The following is a 21684-nucleotide window of genomic DNA, read 5'->3' as shown; positions in this document are numbered from 1 at the left end:
ACTGAAATGCTCATTGCTTCTTTTCCCACAGATGCTGCCTGACTTGCTGAGGTGTTTGCAACATTTTCACATTTTGAAGAATGCAGTGCAGTTAGTCCCTAGTGCCCTGGCCAATATTTATTTCCCAAATGATATGACCAAACTAAAATTCTCTGATCATTAACACAGCCTGCCCGTGGTATCTTGCTATGCTGACTCATTTCCTGTGTTACAACAGTGACTATACTTCAACAGTATCTTATTTACTTCTGGATCTCCTGTGGTTCTGGAAGAGTTGCAAACGAAAATCAAAAAAGAAAACTGCAGATGACAGAAATATGAAATAAAATCAGGAAGTACTGGAAATATTCAGCAGGTCAGGAAGCATCTGTGCAGAGAGACAACCCCTGTCCACATTCTGCAGCCTGTACTGTGCCACACTTAAGTTCCTTTGTGTTCTCACTCTCTAACTACCACCATTTCAGAGCTTCCATGAAGAAAGGACCGTGTTGTCTCTCCCACCCCCCCTCACCCCCATTAACTCGCCAACCGGATTACCCTTGTTTACATCTTATCCCCAGCGCAACACTGGCATCACCCTCAGAGATATTCTCTTTCTCCAGAGACCCAAGTAGCCTTTCCAGCTGAAACTGTGATTCACTTCCAATCTAGAGTACTGCATTTTGAGTTCACAGTGTGGTCTCCCCTACATTAGAGAAACCAAACACAGATTGGGTGTGGAAGCACCCTGCATTCAGTCTGCAGAAGTGACCCTGAGTTCCCTGTTGTCTGCCACTTTTAATTCCTCCACCCCACTCCCACTCTGTCCTGGTCCAACCATGTAGACACCACGGCCACGAAAGCTCACCAGCACCTCTACTTCCTCAGAAGGCTAAAGAAATTTGGCATGTCCCCTTTGACACTCACCAATTTTTATCGATGCACCATAGAAAGCATCCTGTCTGGATGCATCACAGCTTGGTATGGCAATTGCTCTGCCCAGGATCACAAGAAACTGCAGAGAGCTGTGGACACACCTCAGCACCTCATGGAAACCAGCATCCCCTCCATGGACTCTGCCTATACTTCTCACTGCCTTGGTAAAGCAGCCAGCATAATCAAAGACCCCAGCCACCCGGGTCACTCTCTCTTCTCCCTTCTCCCATCAGGCAGAAGATACAAAAGCCTGAAAGCACGTACCACCAGGCTCAAGGACAGCTTCTATCCCGCTGTTATAAGACTATTGAACAGTTCCCTAGTATGATAAAATGGACTCTTGACCTCACAATCTACCTCGTTATGACCTTGCACCTTATTGTCTGCCTGCACTGCACTTTCTCTATAACTGTAACACTTTATTCTGCATTCTGTTATTCTTTAACTTTGTACTACCTCAATGCACTGTGTAAATAATTGATCTGTATGAACGGTGCAAGACAAATTTTTCACTGTACCTCTGTACAAGCAACAATAATAATAAACCAACCAAACCCGAGTTTGTGACAGTGTAGAATTGGAAATGAAAATCATTGTCCATAGCCTCCTGCAGTGTCACGATGAGGCCCAGTACAAGTCTGAGGAACAACACTTCATCTTCCATCCGGACACACTGCAGCCTGCAGGAATCAATGAAGGTCTCTCCAACTATACATCCTTTCTCTCTGTGTCAGAACTGGCTATTTCTGCTGGTCGTTCATGGTAACATAGCTCAGTTTTCCTCTTTCTATTCATTTAGCCTGGCCTGATAGGCAAGGCCTAACGTCCTGCTATTAGCAACACATAATACAGAAAAAGAAGTGTAGTGGGCTTCTAAGTGCCACATTAACCCATTTGGTCTCTCCCTACCAGAAATATTCCTTTTGTTCTGCCCATCCCTCCTCAATCTCCTCTGCTACCTAAGTTAACTTCTTTCCTCCCTTTCCCAGTTCAGGTCTTTGACCTGGAAACATTAGCTCTGTTTCTCTCTCCACAGATGCTGCCTGACCTGCTGAGTGTTTCCCGCAGAATCTGTTTTTATTGTAGAACTGCAAGTCTTTCACTGAGGTTTCAGATGTCCCCATGGCACTAAATGTAGCATCGTCAGCTCCCAGCTCCAGGAAGAACATTGAACATAGAACAGTACAGCACAGAAACAGGACCTTCAGTGAACAAAATGTCTGCGCCAAACGCAATGCCAAATTAAACGAAATCTCTTCTGCCTGTAAATGATCCATATCCCTATGTTCCCTGCATATTCATGTGTCTGTCTAACAGCTTCTTAAATGCCACTACAATATCTGCTTCCACCCCCACCCCTGGCAGCACATTCCAGGCACCCACCACCTCTGTGTAAAAAACCTGCCCCGGACGTCTCCTTTAAACTTTCCCCCCTCACCTTAAAAGCATGTCCTCTGGTGTTTGACATTTCTACCCCGGGGAAAAGATTCTGACTGTCTACCCTATCTATGCCTCTCATAATTTTATTACAAGGTACAAGGTAAACGATATTCCATCTGAAGTGGGGGGGGGGGGGGGGGGGGGAAGTGTCCCTGTAAAGCCCTCAGCCTTTTATCGATGGTCTGCAGTATGTTGTCACAAGATCACAAGACAAAGGAGCAGAAGTAGGCCATTCGGCCCATCGAGTCTGCTCCATGAGCTAAACTAAACTCTTCCTATCTAGCCCCAATTCCTGGCCTTTTCCCCATATCCCTTGATACCCTGACTAATTAGATACCTATCAATCTCCTCCTTAAACACCCCCAATGATCGGGCCTCCACAGCTGTACGTGGCAAAGAATTCCATAAATTCACTACCCTCTGGCTAAAGAAATTTCTCCTCATTTCTGTTCTAAACAGGTACCCTCTAATTTTAAGACTGTGCCCCCTAGTCCTAGGCTCACCCACCAAGGGAAACAGCTTAACCACACCTACTCTGTCCAGTCCTTTCAACATTAGAAATGTTTCTATGAGGTCCCCTCTCATTCTTCTGTACTCCAGTGAGTACAGTCCAAGAGCCGACAATCGCTCATCGTACGTAAGCCCTTTCATTCCGGGAATCATCCTCGTAAATCTTTTCTGAACCCTCTCCAACATCAGCACATCCTTCCTAAGATGTTGTTACACTGGAGACCCAAGGGACTGCAGATGCTGGAATCTGGAGCAAAATACAAACTGCTGGAGGAGCTCAGCGGGTCAGGGGGCATCTGTGGAGGGAAATGGACAGTCGATGTTGGGTTGAGACGCTTTATCTGGGCTGACAGTGCAGAGGGGAGATAGCCAGCATAACGAGGTTAGGGGGAGGGGTGGAGCAAGAGCTGGCAAGCGATAGGTGGATCCAGGTGAGGAGGGAAAATGGAGAAGGGAAGGGTGGAGGTAGCGACAGAGGCCGGGAGGTGATGGGTGGAGGCAACAAAGGGCCGCAGATGGTGGAGTCTGATAGGAGAGGAAGGTGGGGCGTGGAAACAAGTAAGGGAGGGGGGGGAGGGCAGAGGGGAACGGGACCCAGTGGGAGGGGTGCGTGGGTGATGGGGAGATGGAGCGGGTGGGGAAGGGGGTGGGATGGGAGTTGGAAGAAATAGATAGATCAGGAGGAGAGAGAAGAGGGACAGAGGGGGAGCAGGTGACCTGAAATTGGAGAATTCAATGCTCATGCGGTTGGGTTGTAGACTGCCCAGGGGGAATATGAGGTGCAGTTCCTCCAGTTTGTGTTTGGCCTCACCCTGGCAGTGGAGGAGTCCCAGGGGAGGCAGGTCGGTGTGGGAATGGGGAAGGGATTAAAGTGGCTGGCAACTGGGAGCTCCGAATGTCCATGGCGGACGGAGCGTAGTCACCTTATGTTCTCCCACTGTCCCACCAACTCCCAGAGCTGCCTACACAGGGGGACGTGCTAGGATGGAGTTCAGCACCTACACTTTAAAGAGGTTATAAAATGTGGCCACATCAAGTAATGGGCATCCACAGACACAATCCCAAAATCTCTCTTCAAAGCCATAGTTGGAGTGGAGTATTTACCAACTCCCAGTATAACATGTTGGAAATGGTATTGGTATTGGTATTGGTTTATTATTGTCACTTGTACCGAGGTACAGTGAAAAACTTGTCTTGCATACCGATCGTACAGGTCAATTCATACACAGTGCAGTTACATTGAGTTAGTACAGAGTGCATTGATGTAGTACAGGTAAAAACAATAACAGTACAGAGTAAAGTGTCACAGCTACAGAGAAAGTGCAGTGCAATAAGGTGCAAGGTCACAATAAGGTAGATCATGAGGTCAGAGTCCATTTCATTGTATAAGGGAACCGTTCAATAGTCTTATCACAGTGGGGTAGAAGCCATCCTTAAGTCTGGTGGTACATGCCTTCAGGCACCTGTATCTTCTACCCGATGGAAGAGGCGAGAAGAGAGAATGACCCGGCTGCTAGAAGCTGTAAATGCTGTTCCTTCCATGGAAACCCAAGGGTGTTTCTTATAAAGCTCAGGTCTTCTCCCTTGATTGAACACCTTCTGGGTTCTCTTCAGCAGGTGATGTTTGAGTGGGAGCTCTCAGGGAGAATTACTGAGCTTCAGTAGCAGAAGCAATCTATCCCTCTACCTCCCCCTGCTGGTACAGACCTACAAGCCAGGTTCAATCCCTGGGCAACTCCAATCAAACAATTAAAGGCTTGTAACTCTGTACAACGTTACACAATCTCAGGAGGTCCCGAAGTCATCAAAATACTTTTGAAGGCTAGTCTCTACTGCAATGCAGGAAATGAAGCAGCTTGTTTCTACATAGCAAGATTCCACAAACAGCGATGTTTTAATAACCAGAGAACCTTGTCTACTCACGTTGACTGAGGTAAGTCTCGGCCAGAACACCAGGGGAACTCCACACCTCTTCTTCATGTCTGTGTCACCTTTGGAGAAGGGCTCCAGCTTCGTGCTTACCTGTGCCACACTGGTGATGTTATTAGTAGTCCAAAGGCCAGTGACCAGGGTTCAAATCCCACCATGGGTATATGTGAGACAACTCTGAGATTGAAAGGAAGAATTATCCAAGAGCAAGATATATTTCATTACTTATTGGATCTTTTTGAGTGCCTGCTCAGCTGAAGCTATAAAACTCTGGGAATATTTTTATGAAAACTAGTTAATTTACTTTATCATGCCAATGGAAACACTGATGCACAGAGCTCTCATCTTTGAATGCAATATATCTGATGGCCTGTCCTGGGCCCAGCACATAGATGCAATCACAAGGAAGGTGTGCCAGCATCTTTACTTTCTTGGGAGGTTAAGGAGGTTCGGCTTGTCACTGAACACTCTAACAAACTTCTTCAGATGTACTGTTGAAAGTGTCCTGACTGGTTGCATGGTGGGAATTGAACCTACATTTGGATTACTGGTGTTAACTGTTCACTTGTCTTCTTGCAGGTGAGCTGCTGTGTTTGTGTTAGTATGCCGAATTCAGAGCACTGAACATGATAGTGGCACTATATAAATGCTAACCTTGCAATCAGAAGTCTCCTCAGGTCAGAAGGTAAAACACAACTGGACCATGGCTAATCCAAACCTCCCATCTTCCATCTTCCCATCTTCCATACCTGAGATCACCATTGTCATTCAGCCCAGGTTGGTAACTGTGATTATTTGAACGTTGCTGATGAAGTGGTGATTCTTATTTCCATGTGACATAGGAGGCCATTCAGCCTCTACTATCCCTCAGAGCAATTCCTATTTCCTGTGACCTATTCTCTCACACATGAGCAATAACTATATGAGTTATAGGGAGAGGGTGAACAGGCTAGGACTTTATTCCTTAGCGTGTAGGAGACTGAGAGGTGATCTTATAGAGGTGTATAAAACCATGAGGGGTGTAGACATGGTGAATGCACTCAGTTGTTGGGGAATCAAGAACTAGGGGGCATAGGTTTAAGGTGAGAGGGGAAAGATTTAATAGGATCAAGGGGCAACTTTCTTACACAAAGGGTGCTGTGCATGTGGAACGAGCTGCCAGAGGAAGTGGTTGAGGCAGGTACAATAAGAACTTTTAAAAGACAGTTGGACAGGTACATGGGTAGGAAAGGTTTAGAAGGTTATGGGCCAAATGCCGGCAAGTGGGACTAGCTCAGATGGGAATCTTGGTCAGCATGGACCAGTTGGGCCGAATGGCCTGTTTCTGCGCTGTGTGACTCTCTGACTGTGGTAAAACACTCATTTATGCAATTTCCATATTTTCCTATTTTCACAGAAAGATGCCATTTGAGCCCAGCAGGTCCATGTCGGCACAGAGAATCCCATTCCCTACTAATTTACCCCTTAAACCTATCCTTTCCACATTTCCATCAAATCCTCCCAGAAAGAGGCCCTTCGGCCCACCGTCCGTGCTGATCATCAACCACCCATTTACACCATTCTAATTGTGTAATTATTAAATAAAAATAAACAAATAACTAATTGCATTAACCCCATTTTATTCTCCCCACATCCCCATTAACTCCCCCAGATTCTACCACTCATCTGCACACTAGAGGCAATGTACAGCAGGCAATTGACCCACCGACCCGCACGCCCTTGGGATGTAGGAGGAAACCGGAGCACCTGGGGGAAACCCGCATGGTCACAGGGAGAACGTGCAAACTCCACACAGACAGCGCCGGAGGTCAGGATTGAACTGGGGTCACTGGAGCTGTGAGGCAGTGTCTCTCCCAGTTGCAGTATCATCTTGCCCTCTAGGAGTTGTAAAGCCAATACATATGGCTCACATGAGCGAGGTAAGGTTCAAGTTCGTTCACTGTCATGGGCGTACACACCCAGGGTATAAATGCTGTGAAAATGAGCTTTTTGCAGCAGCAGCACAGAATGTTACAAAACATGATAAGATAAGATAAGATAAGATAAGATAAGATAAGATATCTTTATTAGTCACATGTACATCAAAACACACAGTGAAATGCACCTTTTGCGTAGAGTGTTCTGGGGGCAGCCCGCAAGTGTCGCCACGCTTCCGGCGCCAACATAACATGCCCACAACTTCCTAACCCGTACGTCTTTGGAATGTGGGAGGAAACCGGAGCACCCGGAGGAAACCCACGCAGACACGGGGAGAACTTACACAATAAGATAAATATAACAACACTAGTGAAAGTTGAGAGAGAGAAAAAGAATATAGCTCAAGGTAGTGTTAGAGTTTTTCAGGTGGGTTCAAGAACCTGACGGCAGTGGGGAAGAAGCTGTCAATAGGCACAGTAGTGTAGCGGTTAGTGTAACGCTTTACAGCGCCAATGACGCGGGTTCAATTCCGGTCGCTGCCTGTAAGGAGTTTGTACGTTCTCCCCGTGTCTGCATGGGTTTCCTCCGGGTGCTCCGGTTTCCTCCCAGATTCCAAAGACGTGCAGGCTAGGAAGTTGTGGACATGCTATGTTGGCGCCGGAAGCATGGCGACACTTGCGGGCTGCCCCCAGAACACTCTATGCAAAAGATGCATTTCACTGTGTGTTTCGATGTACGTGACTGATAAAGAGGTCTTATCTTATTGAACCTTGAGGTGTGGGTCTTCAGGCTCCTGTACCTCAATGACATGAATGGAATTTTACAGCAGTCCAGCAGTTTCACCATGAATTACTAGGCCTATAATTTAGCCACTATGCCATAGACCCTTGTAGACTGTGTCTTTAATGTTACAAAACATCCTAAGCTGGATCACAGGACACAACTGCTTTGATATGTGGAGAATATGTGACCCACAGAGGGCGATATTGGTACAGATGGCCTCCAGCTTAGTCAAAGAGGAGTGACTGGAAGGGAGGCAGACAGAGGGCTTAGGGAGGCTGAGATTTAATACACATGGAATTTCACTGAAGTTTACAGCACAGAGACTGAGCCTTCAGTCCACCTCGTCCACACTGGTGTTTATACTCCACAACATTCTCGTCCCATGACACTTCATCTTTCCATCAATGTATCTGTCACCCTCAATCACCCTCATGTTGTTATCTGGCTCCCCTTAAATACAACGTGCTTGTCACCTCGATCTCTCCACGTGGCTCTTCAATCTTGATTCTCAGCAGTCCCTGGATGAGCAGGGTTTTGCCTATCCTCTTATCACAGTCATTCTCCCTTGTCCCCTCCCCTGTCAGACAGAAGATAGAAAGCTTGAGAACACTTGAGTTTGCAGATGACATGAAGGTTGGTGGTGTTGTGGATAGTGTAGAAGGTTGCTGGGGGTTACAACAGGACATTGATAGGATGCAGAGCTGGGCTGAGAAGTGGCAGATGGAGTTCAACCCAGAAAAGTGTGAAGTGATACACTTTGGAAGATCGAATTTGAAGGCAGAATACAAGGTTAATGGCAGGACTCTTAGCAGTGTGGAGGAACGGGGGATCTTGGGGTCCACGTCCATAGATCCCTCAAGGTTGCCGCACAGGTCGATAGGGTTGTTAAGGAGGCGTGTTGTGTGTTGGCCTTCATTAGTCGGGGTACTGAGTTCAAGAGCCGCGAAGTAATGTTGCAGCTCTATTGAACTCTGGTTGGACCACGCTTGGAGTATTGTGTTCAATTCTGGTCACCTCATTATAGAAAGGATGTGGAAGCTTTAGAGAGGGTGCAGAGGAGATTTACCAGGATGCTGCCTGGATTGGAGAGAATGTCTTATGAGGATAGGTTGAGTGAGCTAGAGCTTTTCTCTTTGGAGAGAAGGAGGATGAGAAGTGACTTGATGGTGTACAAGATGATACACCTCTATCAAGTCACCTCTCATGGTAGTGTAGCGGTTAGCATAATGCTTTACAGCGCCAGTGACCCGGGTTCAATTCCAGCCTCTGTCTGTAAGGAGTTTGTACGTTCTCCCTGTGTCTGCGTGGGTTTCCTCCGAGTGCTCCGGTTTCCTCCCATATTCCAAAGACGTACGGGTTAGGAAGTTGTGGGCATGCTAAGTTGGCACCGGAAGCGTGGCAACACTTGCAGGCTGGCCCCAGAACACTCTATGCAAAAGATGCATTTCACTGTATGTTCCGATGTACATGTGACTAATAAAGATATCTTATCTCATCTTATCTCTCTCTTATCTTATAAGAGACATAGATCGAGTGGACTGTCAGAGACTTTTTCCCAGGGCGACAATGACTAACACGAGGGGACATAATTTTAAGGTGATTGGAGGGAGGTATATGGGAGATGTCATGGGTAAGTTTTTTGACACAGAGAGTGGTGGGTGCGTGGAACGCACTGCCGGCAGAGGTTGTGCCGAAAGTGGCTGCACAGGTTGATAGGGCAGTAAAGAAGGTGTGACATGCTTTTCTTTATTAGCTGAGGCACTGAGTTCGAGTCAGGAGGTTATGTTGCATCTTTATAAAACTTTGGTTAGGCCACATCTGGAGTATTGTGTTCAGTTCTGGTCACCCCATTATAGGAAGGATGTGGAGGCTTTGGAGAGGGTGAGGAAGAGGTTTACCAGGATGTTGCCTGGATTGGAGGGTATGTGCTATAGGGAGAGGTTGGGCAAACTTGGGTTGTTTTCTCAGGAGCGGCAGAGGTTGAGGGGAGACCTGATAGAAGTTTATAAAGTTATGAGAGGCAAAGATAGAGCAGACAGCCAGGGTCAAAATACCTAATACTAGAGGGCATACATTTAAGGTGAGAGGGGGTAAGTTCAAAGGAGATGTGTGGGGTATGCTTGAGAGTGGTGGGTGTCTGGAATATGCTGCTGGGGGTGGTGAAGGCAGATTCAACTGAAGTGTTCAAGAGGCTCTTGGATGGGCACATGAACGTGCAGAGAATGGAGGGATGTGGACAGTGTGCAGGCAGAAGGGATTAGTTTAGTTAGGCATTTAATTACTAGTTTAATGAGTACAGCACAACATTGTGGGCCAAAGGGCCTGTTCCTGTGCTGCACTATTCTATGTTCTATGTTCTTTTAACATGCTTGGAGATGCTCTCCTTTAGTCATAAGGTGTAGACTTTCGGTGGTGCAGTTATGCTGGAAATGTCACCAGTTAGATCACAGCTTGAGCGTCGGGTACAGTTCTGGTCACCATGTTACAGGAACGTACTGGAGAGAGTGTAACCATTGAATTCCCCTCGTAAATTCATTGTAAGTATCAGTTTTAGAACATAGAACATTGAACAGTACAGCACAATACAGGCCCTTCGGCCCACGATGTTGTGTCAACCTTTAAACCTCGCCTAAGACTATCTAACCCCTTCCTCCCACATATCCCTCTGTTTCAAATTCCTCCATATGCTTATCTAATAATCTCTTGAATTTGACCAATGTACCTGCCTCCACCACCACCCCAGGCAGCACATTCCATGTCCCAACCACTCTCTGAGTAAAGAAACCTTCCTCTGATATCTCCCTTGAACATCCCACCCATTACTTTAAAGCCATGCCCTCTTGTATTGAGCATTGGTGCCCTGGGAAAGAGGCGAACACTCCCCCAATCATGTTTATTCTATGTCTACACCTGGCCCCTCTACCGAAGGCAACAGTTTCTATTGACTTTATCAACACCCTTCAAGATTTTAAATACAGTGGCAAAAGTAAGAAGGCGAGTGGGTTAACCTGTGGAGAGTGGAGAGAAATGTAGGGAACATCTGTGATGAGGTACAGACCAGAGTTGTCAGGGAAACAATTCACTGGCCATTGGAACAAAATGATACAGACACAAATAGAAATCCAACAAAATGGAATAAAGGATAGCCACATCAATGAAAAAAAGACAAGTTGACCTGAATTTGTTAGTATTAAATCCCAAGGGTTGTAATGTGTCTAATTGGTAGAGGTGGTCTGTTCCTCAGGCTTACACTGGGCCTTGTTGGAACAATGTAGGAGGCAGAAGGCAGACAGATCAAAGTGGGCTGAGGCAGTGTCACTGGAAACTCTGGGTCTCCCTCGTGGGCCATTCTGTAAACCAGTCACCCATCTATGTTTGGTTTCTCTTCAGCAACAGTCCCCCGAGAGTGCTGCCCATCCACTCCCTCTCTAACCTCTCTATCTTCAACATCCTCTGTTGACCCAATGATGCCCAATAAAAACTCACAGAAGAGCACTCCCTCTTCCAATGGGGTATGTGGCAGCCTTGGGACAATATTGAATCAGGTAAGCTCCCTTTTTATTCACAGATATGGGTTTACATTTGCTTCATTTTGCTACGCCTATGTATTAGTTTGTACCAACTCCTGGATTCTAATGTAATTCTTATAGAACATAGAACAGTACAGCACAGGGAAGGGGTCTTCAGCCCACAATGTCTGTGCTGAACACGATGCCAAATTTAATTAAGTTTCTTCTGCCTGCACATGATCCATATCCCTCCATTCCCTGCATATTCATGTGTCTATCTAACAGCCTCTTAAACACCACTATTGTATCTGCTTCCAGCACCACCCCTGGCAGCCTGTTCCGGGCACCCACCACTCTCTGTGTAAAGAATTAGCCCTGCACATCTCCTTTAAACTTTCCCCATCTCACTTTAAATGCACGTCCTCTAGTATCCCTGGGAAAAATACTCTGATTGTCTACCCTATCTACGCCTCTCATAATTTTCTCAACCTCTGTCAGGTCTCCTCTCACCCTCCAACACTCCAGAGAAAACAACCCAAGTTTGTCCAACCTCATCCCCTCTAATCCAGGCAGCATCCTGGTGAACCTCTTCTGCACCCTCTCCAAAGCCTCCACATCCTCCCTGTAATGGGGCAACCAGAACTGCATATATGCTCCAAGTGCGGCCTAACCAAAGTTTTATACAGCTGCTACATGATTTCCTTGATGAATATAGTTATCTTGATGAATGTCGTCTGTGCCTTTGTCACAAGTATTCCCTCTTTTCTCTCCGTCCCCCGCTCTCTTTACAGACTACAGGAAAGGATACAACAAGTAAACAGGAAGTAATGAAACAACACGAATATAAATCAAAAGTTTATATTTATACAGCCCCTCTCACTTAACAACATGTCCCAAAGTCCTTCACAAGGTGATTATCTAGCACAGCTTGGCTTTGAATCACATAAGGAGATATTGGTATTGGCTTATTATTGTCACTTCTACCGAGGTACAGTGAAAAACTTGTCTTGCATACCGATCGTACGGGTCAATTCATTACACAGTGCAGTTACATTGAGTTAGCACAGAGTGCATTGATGTAGTACAGGTAAAAACAATAACAGTACAGAGTAAAGTGTCACAGCTACAGAGAAAGTGCAGTGCAATAAGGTGCAAGGTCACAACAAGGTAGATCGTGAGCTCAGAGTCCAGCTCATCGTATAACGGAACTGTTCAATAGTCTTATCACAGTGGGGTAGAAGCTGTCCAAGTTTGGTGGTACGGGCCCTCAGGCTCCTGTATCTTCTACCTGATGGAAGAGGAGAGAAGAGAGAATGTCCCAGGTGGGTGGGGTCTTTGATTATACTGGCTGCTTCACCAAGGCAGCGAGAGGTAAAGACAGAGTCCAAGGAGGGGAGGCTGGTTTCCGTGACGCGCTGGGCTGTGTCCACAACTCTCTGCAGTTTGGAGATGATGCAAAAAGGTTCTTATAACGACAGAAGTGAGCTAAAGAAATGCTTCAGGAAAGGAACTTGGAGCTGAGGCTTTGTCAGCTGAAGGTGCAGCTGCTGAGGGTGATGCCTTGAAATTCAGGGATATGCCAGAGACGAGAACTGGTGAAGCACAAATTTGTGGAAGTTGATGGAAATGGTGGGGCTGGGAGCGATACCATGGAGGGATCTAAAACGAAGGATTAGGATCTTAAAACCGAAATGTTGCTTTGAACGACTGGTTGGAGCAGGTGTTGATCAGCGAGATGAGGATTATCTGGTTAGAGGGACGGGCTGTGAGATAGGGCATGTGTATTAGAGTTTAGGGAGAAGCATAAGGGGTAAAGAAGGCATGTGGCGTGCTTGCCTTCATCAGTCGGGGCATTGAGTATAAGAGTCAGAAAATCACGTAGCAGCTTTATAAAGCTCTGGTTAGGCCAGATTTGGAGTATTACTTTCAGTTCTGGTCGCCCCATTACAGGAAGGCTTTGGAGAGGGTGCAGAAGTGGTTCACCAGTATGTTGCCTGGATTAGAGAGTATTAGCTATAAGGAGAGGTTGGATAGAGTTGGGTTGTTTTCTCTGGAGTGTCGGAGGCTTGAGGGGAGACCTGATAGAGGTTTATAAAATTATGAGAGGCACAGATAGGGTGGACAGTCAGAATATTTTTCCCAGGGTGGAAATGTCAAATACTAGAGGGCATAGGTTTAAGGTGAGAGGGGGAAGGTTTAAGGGAGATGTCTGGGGCAAGTTTTTTTTTACACAGAGCGTGGTGGATGCCTGGGATGGGCTGCCTGGGGTGAAATCAGACACAACAGTGACGTTTAAGAGGCATTTAGATAGGCAGGTGAACAGGCACGAAGTGGAGGGATATGGACCGTGTGCAGGCAGAAGGGATTGGTTTAATTTGGCATCATGGTTGGCACAGACATTGTGGGCTGAAGAGCCTGTTCCTGTGCTGTACTGTTCTGTGTTAGAAAGTAAAACCTCACAAAGACAGTGTGTGAAGAAATCTTGGCGAACCGTGTGGCTTCTTCTGTCAGTGAGTGGGTGTCATGGTATCAGGAAAATAAATGCAGGCAAAACATGAACTCTGCAATGTCATGAAAAGAATAAACGAATTTGTATTACTAAAACCCCTTTCACAACTTTAAGATGTCCCAAAGCACCTGACAGTCAGTGAAGTTTTGTAGACTGCAGTCACTCTTATAGGAAATATCACATCCAATGTGCACACAGTGAAATCCTGTAAAGATTAACGTGATAAGTGACCAGACGTTCTGTTTGGTAGTGATATTGACCAAGGGATAAATATTGCCTTGGTCACTGAGGATAAACCCCCTGTAAATCTTTGAAATGGCGACATGGCATTTATTTCCTTCTCCTACTCATGATGTGGTAATTGATGGCAGTTTGGAGTCAAAGAATCAGGGAGCAACACACAAAGTACTGGAGGAAATCAGCAGGTCAGGGAGCATCTGTGGAGGGAAACAGACCAGTCTAGGTGAAGGGTCTCGACCCGAAACGTCAACTGTCCACGGATGCTGCCTGACCTGCTGAGTTCCTCCAGCATCTTGTGTGTTGCTCCAGATTAGGGCATCTGCAGTCTCTTGTGTCTCTATAGAATCATGGAGCTGTACAGCTCAGAAACAGGCCCTTCGGCCCTTCATGTCTATGCTGCCCTTTATACCTATCTGCACTAATCCCATTTACCGGCACTTGTTCCGTGCCTTCTATACACTGGAGATTCAAGTGGTCATCTGGAGTCTTCTTAAATGTTGTGAGGTCTCTGCTTCTATCACCCACACAGGGAGTGTGTTCCAGGTTCCATCCACCCTCTGGGTGAAAAAGTTCTTCCTCAGATCCCCTCTAAATCGCTCAACCTATGTTTTCTTGTTTTAAATACCTGTGTGATAGGAGAGGGTTTCCCACTATCTATCCCATCTCTGCCCCTCATAATCTTGTACATTTCTATCAGGTTTCTCCTCAGTCTTCTCCAATTCAAGGAGAACAAACCCTCCAGTCTCTCCTCTTCGCTGAACTGCTCCATCCGAGACAACATCCTGGTGAATCTCCTCTGCACCCTCTCCAGTGCAGTCACATCCTTCCTGTAGTGTGGTGAGCAGAACTGCACACAGTACTCCAGCTGTGACATGACTAATGTTTTATATAGCTGTACCATAACCTCACTGCTCTTATATTCCATGTCCCGCCTAACGAAGGCTTGTATCCCATACGCCTTCTGCATCATCCTATCTGCCTGTTCTGCAACCTTCAGACATCCTTGGACTTGTACACAGAGGTACTTCTGTTCCTTGGCCTCATCTTTCAGTGTGCACATCCTACCCTTTCGGTCCTCCCAAAGTGAATCACCTTGCTGTGATCACATTAATTTCCACCTGTCACTGCTCTGCCAAACCTACCAACCAATCACTAGCATCCTGTTCGTGGCTGTCCTCCTCACGATCAACAACACCACCACTTTTTGCGCCATCTGCAATTTACTAATCCTGCCTCCTACATTCAAATCCAAATTGTTCATGTATTTGACAGCCGTAAGGGGCCCAGCACCAATCCCTGTGGTACACAGGCTTCCAGTCCCCAATATTCTAAATTACATTTGAGAGATGTTGGGAGCTGCTTTCTTGAACCACTGGAGTCGATGTTACTTAGAACATAGAACATAGAACAGTACAGCACAGAACAGGACCTTTGGCCCACAATGTTGTGTCGACATAGCTAATCCCTCCTACCTACAGAATGTCCATATCCCTCCATTTTCCTCTCATTCATGTGCCCATCCAAGCCCCTCTTAAAAGCCCCCAATGAATTTGCCTCCACCGCCCTATCAGGCAACGCATTCCAGGCATCCACCACTCTCTCAGTAAAAAACGTATCACTCACGTCTGTTCTGAACCTACCCCCCTCACCTTAATTGCATGTCCTCTGGTATTGGATCACTCAATAATGGGAAAAAGAATTGCTTGTCCACCCCATCTATGCCCCTCATAATTTTATCCACCTCCAACAGATCACCCCTCAGCCTCCGCCGCTCCAGAGAAAAGAGCCCAAGTTTGTCCAACCTCTCCTGATAGCACATGCCCTCTAATCCAGGCAGCATCCTGGTAAACCTCCTCTGCACCCTCTCTAAAGCCTCAACGTCCTTCCCATAGTGAGGTGACCAGAATTGCACGCAATATTGTGGAGGATGTTCCTGGAATAAAGATGTCAGAGAGCAAGTGGGGACATACAGCATGGAAACAGGCCCTTCGGCCCAACTGCTCCATGCCAACCAAGATCCCCATAGGGCAGCACGGTAGTGTAGCGGTTAGCGTAATGCTATTACAGCACCAGCGACCCAGGTTCAATTCTGGCCGCTGTCTGTAAGGAGTTTATACGTCCTTCCTGTGTCTGCATGGTTTTCCTCCAGGTGCTCCGGTTTCCTCCCACATTCCAAAAGACGTATGGATTAGGAAGTTGTGGGCATGCTATGTTGGCATTGGAAGCGTGGCGACACTTGCGGGCTGCCCCCAGCACATTCTTAGTAGCACAAAGACGCATTTCACTGTGTGCTTCGATGTACATGTGACTAATAAATAAATATCTTATCTAAGCTAGTCCCATTTGCCTGCATTTGGCCCATATCCCTCCAAACCTTTCCTAACAATGTATCTGTCCAAGTATCTTAAATGTTGTTGCCTCAACCACTTCCCCTGGCAGTTCGTTCCATAGATTCACCACCCTCTGCGTGAAGAAGTTGCCCCTCAGTGCCCTTTTTAAACCTTTCCCCTCTCACCTTAAACCTATGTCTCCTAGATTTTGATTCTCTTTCCCTGGGAAAAAGGACTGTGTGCATTCACCCTATCTATGCCCCTCATGATCGTATACACCTCTATAAGGTCACCCCTCAAGTCTCCTATGCTCCGAGGAATGAAGTCCTATCCTGCCCGACCTCTCCCTATAACTCAGGCCCTCGAGTCCTGGCAACATAAAACTCAGGCCCTTGAGTCATAGAGTGAATCAGCATAGAAAGAGGCCCTTTGGCCCAACTCTTCCATGCTGACCATGGGTGCCCACCATGTTAGTCCCATTTGCTGGCGTTTGGCACACATCCCTCTAAACCCCTCCTCCCCACGTGCTTATCCAAATGACTTTTACTGGTAACATTCTCATACATCTTATCCAAAACCAGCACCTCTGACAGCTCAGCACTCCCTCAGTATAGCCTTGATACTGTGCTTGAGCCTCTGAGTGGGACTTGACCTTCTGATTCAGAGGCGAGAGGTCTGCCCACTGAAGAAGAACAAACAAGAATAATTCAGTAATTTATCAGAACTGAAATGAGCAGGACCAAGCTCGTGTGATAATGTCACATCTCATGAAACTGCTGGCTTGGAAACTGTAGCTCATCATTTGTAGTTGTGGGTGACATCACTCACACTGCCTTCAGAGGTCCTCATGCTGGCTCTCTGTGTGAGAAGAGTGGGTTAAACTCTCTTTAATATTCACAACTCAACTAATAGACACCTCTACAGGTCAGTTTCAGATTGAATTGCCGGAGGATAGGATTTCTCATCTATGTCGTTTCTAATCACGTCACTGGGAATAAATCTCAGAGAGAAAATGATGTGTAATATTCCAACTTAATAAACTAACATAGAACAGAGAAAAAGGTAGTTTCCTCAAATTATTTTGCTTGTGCAATGATTTATAATGTTAATTATCTTTGGAACCATCACTAGACTAATTGTACACTGATGACTTGAAGCTGTTTTCAACATTTTTTGAATTTGCTGCTGGGTTAGACTTCACTGGTTGGTGAGCTACAGACTGCACAGCTGGATTTGAACACACAACCTTCTGACTTCAGAGCTCAGGGACGCTGGCTGAGGGCTCCACAGAAAACCTGGACTACTGAAATGAAATCAGGGAGTTTCCACGATGCAGAACAGGTTGGTCAACATATGACGGATAAAAAAATAATTTGACTGTTTTTTTAAAGCTTATTTGCAGCCATCTCTGGCAAAGCCAGTCACTTTAATCCTTGTTGGGTCCCTGAAGAGAAGGGTCTTCCTTACCCCCTTAACCCTCTCCATGACCACCCCTGCCTTTGATCGCTGCCTTCACAAACTGGAAAAACATTTTGAAGTAGAGGTGGGTACAACTACAATGTTTAAAAGTCATTCAGAGAGGTCCATGTTTGGGAAAGGTATAGAGGGATGTGGGCCAAACACAGGCAAATGGGACTCGTTCAGGTTGGCACCTTGGTCAGCATGGGTGAGATGGGTTGAATGTACTTAAAATGAAAAAGAAATTTGACACAGAAAATATAGAGAAATTGATGGGGAATGGAGAACATGGGGCATATCATTTTAAATATGTGAGGTATAGTTGTCCTCCTGCACCGTACTTTTTCTGTAACTGTAACACTTTATTCTGCATTCTGTTCTTTTTGGCATTGGTTTATTATTGTCACTTGTACCGAGGTACAGTGAAAAACTTGTCTTGCATACCGATCGTACAGGTCAATTCATTACACAGTGCATTGAGGTAGTACAGAGTAAAGGAGCGTGGCGACTCGTTGCAAGCTGCTCTCTGCAGATCTACCCATTACTTTTTACTCATTCTGTTCTTCTTTATATCTTTTTACTACCTCAATGTACCTATGTATGGAATGATCTGTCTGGATGGCACACAAACAGAAGCTTTTCGCTGTGTCTCGGTGCATGTGACAATAATAAGCCAATCACCAATGATGTGCAGATCAGATATAATACAGCTGAAAGATGCAACAGCATGGAGAACTGAATGAACTCTTTATTAGACAACTTGATGATAAAAATTTTCCACAGTCTGGGTCCCTTTCGTGAAGGAATGCTGGTTACTTCTGCAGCTTCTGGTATACAAGGCATTCCACAAATTTTCCTTTGATGTGGGAAATTTACAGCAATATGTCTCACCCTTGTGGATTTCAATAGGCAAGTGTACTGGTGATTGTCCACGTCTCTGGGGGGGGGGGGGTGCGGGAAATGACGGGGGTGGGGATGGGGAGGTCTGGGGCAGGGCGTGGGGGGAGGGTTGGAGACAAGAAGTGGGGGGGGGGGAGGGGAGGTACAATCTCAAAACGACACACAGCTTGGTGGAGACGAGCAGAATTTTTTTATACCCAGCGCCCTTTCTCCCAGGGTGGGGGAGTCTAAAACTAGAGGGCATTGGTTTAAGGTGAGAGGGGAAAGATTTAAAGGGGACCTGAGGGGCAAGCTTTTCACACAGAGGGTGGCGGGTAGCTGCCAGAGGAAGTGGTTGAGGTGGATACAATTACAATGTTTGGACATTTGGACAGGTTCATGGGTAGGAAAGGTTCAGAGGGATATGTGGCAAATGCAGGAAGACAGGATTAGCTTAGGTAGACAACTTGGTTGGCATGGATAAGTTGGGCTGCAGGGCCTGTTCCCATGCTGTGTAACTAGAACGAGCTGTTTGAGAGGGTGGTGGACGACAAAAACCTTTGGAAAGGAATTGGAAACTACTTTAAATGGGTAAAAAAAGTACTTGGGGTTCTGAAGGGAGGACCTTGGGAATGGGACAAATTAAACAGCTCCTTCGGAGAGAGATGCAACACCTTCTGTTCTGTATGACCGCACTCTGTGCTATGTGGCTGTTTAGATGCATGTCATGCACTGACCAATGAGTCTTTCTACTTTTCTATCTGTGAGTTTCATGCATATTCCCCTCAACACCCTCAGGGTTTGCTGACGGGTCAGATTCAGCCCAATTGTCCCTGCACCTTTTTAAAAATGAAATGAAATGGAGTTGGGTCTGACTTTTATGGAATGAGGGCAGGAAGAAGGACATTGGTTTGATAAGTCGGTGGGGTTCTCAGACCTGCAATGGTTGAGGGTCTGTTTTCAATAGGAGAGAGGCAGGGAGCAAAGACTCAGGTGGACAGGGCGTTTGAGGAGTGACTGCACCCATTACATCAGGAGGTGCCTTCAGGGGCATGAAACTCCCAGTGCAGGAGTGCACTCACGTCCTCGGTTCAAACCCCGGGGACGTACATGGGGCTGTGTGTGAGTTGGGCTGTGTCTGGTATGTAAAATAAAAAAAACCACAGATGCCGCAAATCTGAAATAAAAACAGCTTGAAACACTCAGCGGGTCAGGCAGCATCTGTGGAGAGAGAACATGGAACATAGAATGGTACAGCACAGGAACAGGCCCTTCGGCCCATCATGTCTCTGCCAATCTAACTAATCCCACCTTCCTGCACATGATCCATATCCCATCCCCTGCCTGTTCATGTCCCTGTCTAAATGTCTTAAACGTTGCTGTTGGATCTGCCTCCACCACCTCCCCTGGCAGCCCGTCCCAGGCACCCACCACTCTCTGTGTAAAAAAAACAAACTTGCCGCACACATCTCCTTTAAACTTTCCCCCTTTCACCTTAAACCTATGCCCTCTTGTATTTGACATTTCTATCCTGGGAAAATATAGCTAGTACTCTCTAATCCAGGCAGCATCCTGGTGAACCTCTTCTGCACCCTCTCCAAAGCCTCCACATCCTTCCTGTAATGGGGTGACCAGAACCACACACAATACTCCAAATGTGGCCTAACCAAAGTTTTATACACCTGCAACATGACTTCCTTTTTATATCATTGCCCTGACTGATGAAGGCAAGCATGCTGTATACCTTCTTTACCACCCTATCCACATGTGTTCCCACTTTCAGAGAGCTATGGTCTTGCACCTTAAGATCAGAGTGAATGTTTCAGTTCACAGAAACTTCATCCTGACAAAGGACCTCAGACCTGAAACATTAACTGTTTCTCCCTCCACAGACGCTGTCTGACCTGCTGAGTGTTTCCAGCATTTTCTGACCCATTCCTGACTGACCAGCGTGGGTGACAGGTGATTTTGTGAAGACATTTTCTCTGAGTGGCGATAAAGAAACCAAAACTCAACCTCACTCAGAACAGACTGTCATTCCTGCCACACTCACCACAACCTCGTGACATCGCAAAGGACTCCACAGCCACTCACGGTGGTACAGAGCCCAACAGCCAGACCATCAGAAACAGGAGTGCAAGTCAGGCTCTGCATCCAATAATGGTTGCTGGGCTTTACTTTGAATGGTCATAGATTCATAGAGTTATACAGCACGGAAACAGGCCATTCGACCCAACATGTCCATGCTGACCAAGTTGTCCACTTGGAAGTGCCAACAGAGGATGTCTAATTCAGGTGGGGAATTAGAAACCAGGGATATTTTCCAATTCAAGTCAAGTCGAGCTTATTGTCATGTGCACAAATACGGCGAGGTGCAGGTACAATGAAAAACTAGCAGCAGCATCACAGGCGCACAGACAACACACAGAATATAAATTATACAAGACAGTGAAGAGAGAGAGAAATACTGTGCAAAAACACGACCTTAGTGCAAAAAAAAATCAAAGAAACAATCAGAGACAAGTCCACGGCAGTGCAAGAGGTGGTGCGTAGTGTTCCGTTGCTGAGGTAGGGTTAGGGTTGTGCAAGTCGGTTCAAGAACCTGACGGTTGTGGGAAAGTAGCTGTTCCTGAACCTGGAGGATCTGATAAAGCCAGCCGGGTAGATTCTGATAATGGTCACTCCTACACTGCAGCCATTTCTCAGCCTCAGAGGCATGGAGTAGGTCTATTTGGCGCAAGGTATTGAAAACTCTGTTGAGGTCCCCACTGAGTTTTCATCTAGATCCCAGCATCTGTTTCCCTGTTACTCCAGTCTGAAAATGCCCAGTTTTCAGAACCGTACCGAGGACACCTGAACCTTACACCAAGGTCGGCCGATACCTACTTCTGAACCATCTACAAAGTACCTCAGGAGAATTAGAGATTTTCCCCAGTGCAAGAGGGAATCCCACACCAAAGATAAATAGAAACGGAGTCACTATTAACTCCCTCTGAGAGAAACGATTAAGAGAGTTCAGTGGGATCGGGGGATCTCATTGAAACCTACCGGATACTGAAAGGGCTGGACAGAGCAGACGCGGAGAGGATGTTTCCATCAGTGGGAGAGTCCAGGATTCGAGGGCACAGCCTCAGAATAAAGGGACGTCCCTTTAGAACTGAGATGAGGAGGAATTTCTTCAGCCAGAGAGTGGTGAATCTGTGGAATTCGTTGCCACAGACGGCTGTGGAGGCCAAGTCATTGGGTGTATTTAAGGCAGAGATTG

This window comes from Pristis pectinata, chromosome 7, assembly GCF_009764475.1.
Source record: "Pristis pectinata isolate sPriPec2 chromosome 7, sPriPec2.1.pri, whole genome shotgun sequence".
NCBI classification, from domain to species: Eukaryota; Metazoa; Chordata; class Chondrichthyes; order Rhinopristiformes; family Pristidae; genus Pristis; species Pristis pectinata.
The sequence above is the reverse complement of the archived record's forward strand: the minus strand, read 5'-3'. Positions refer to the sequence as shown.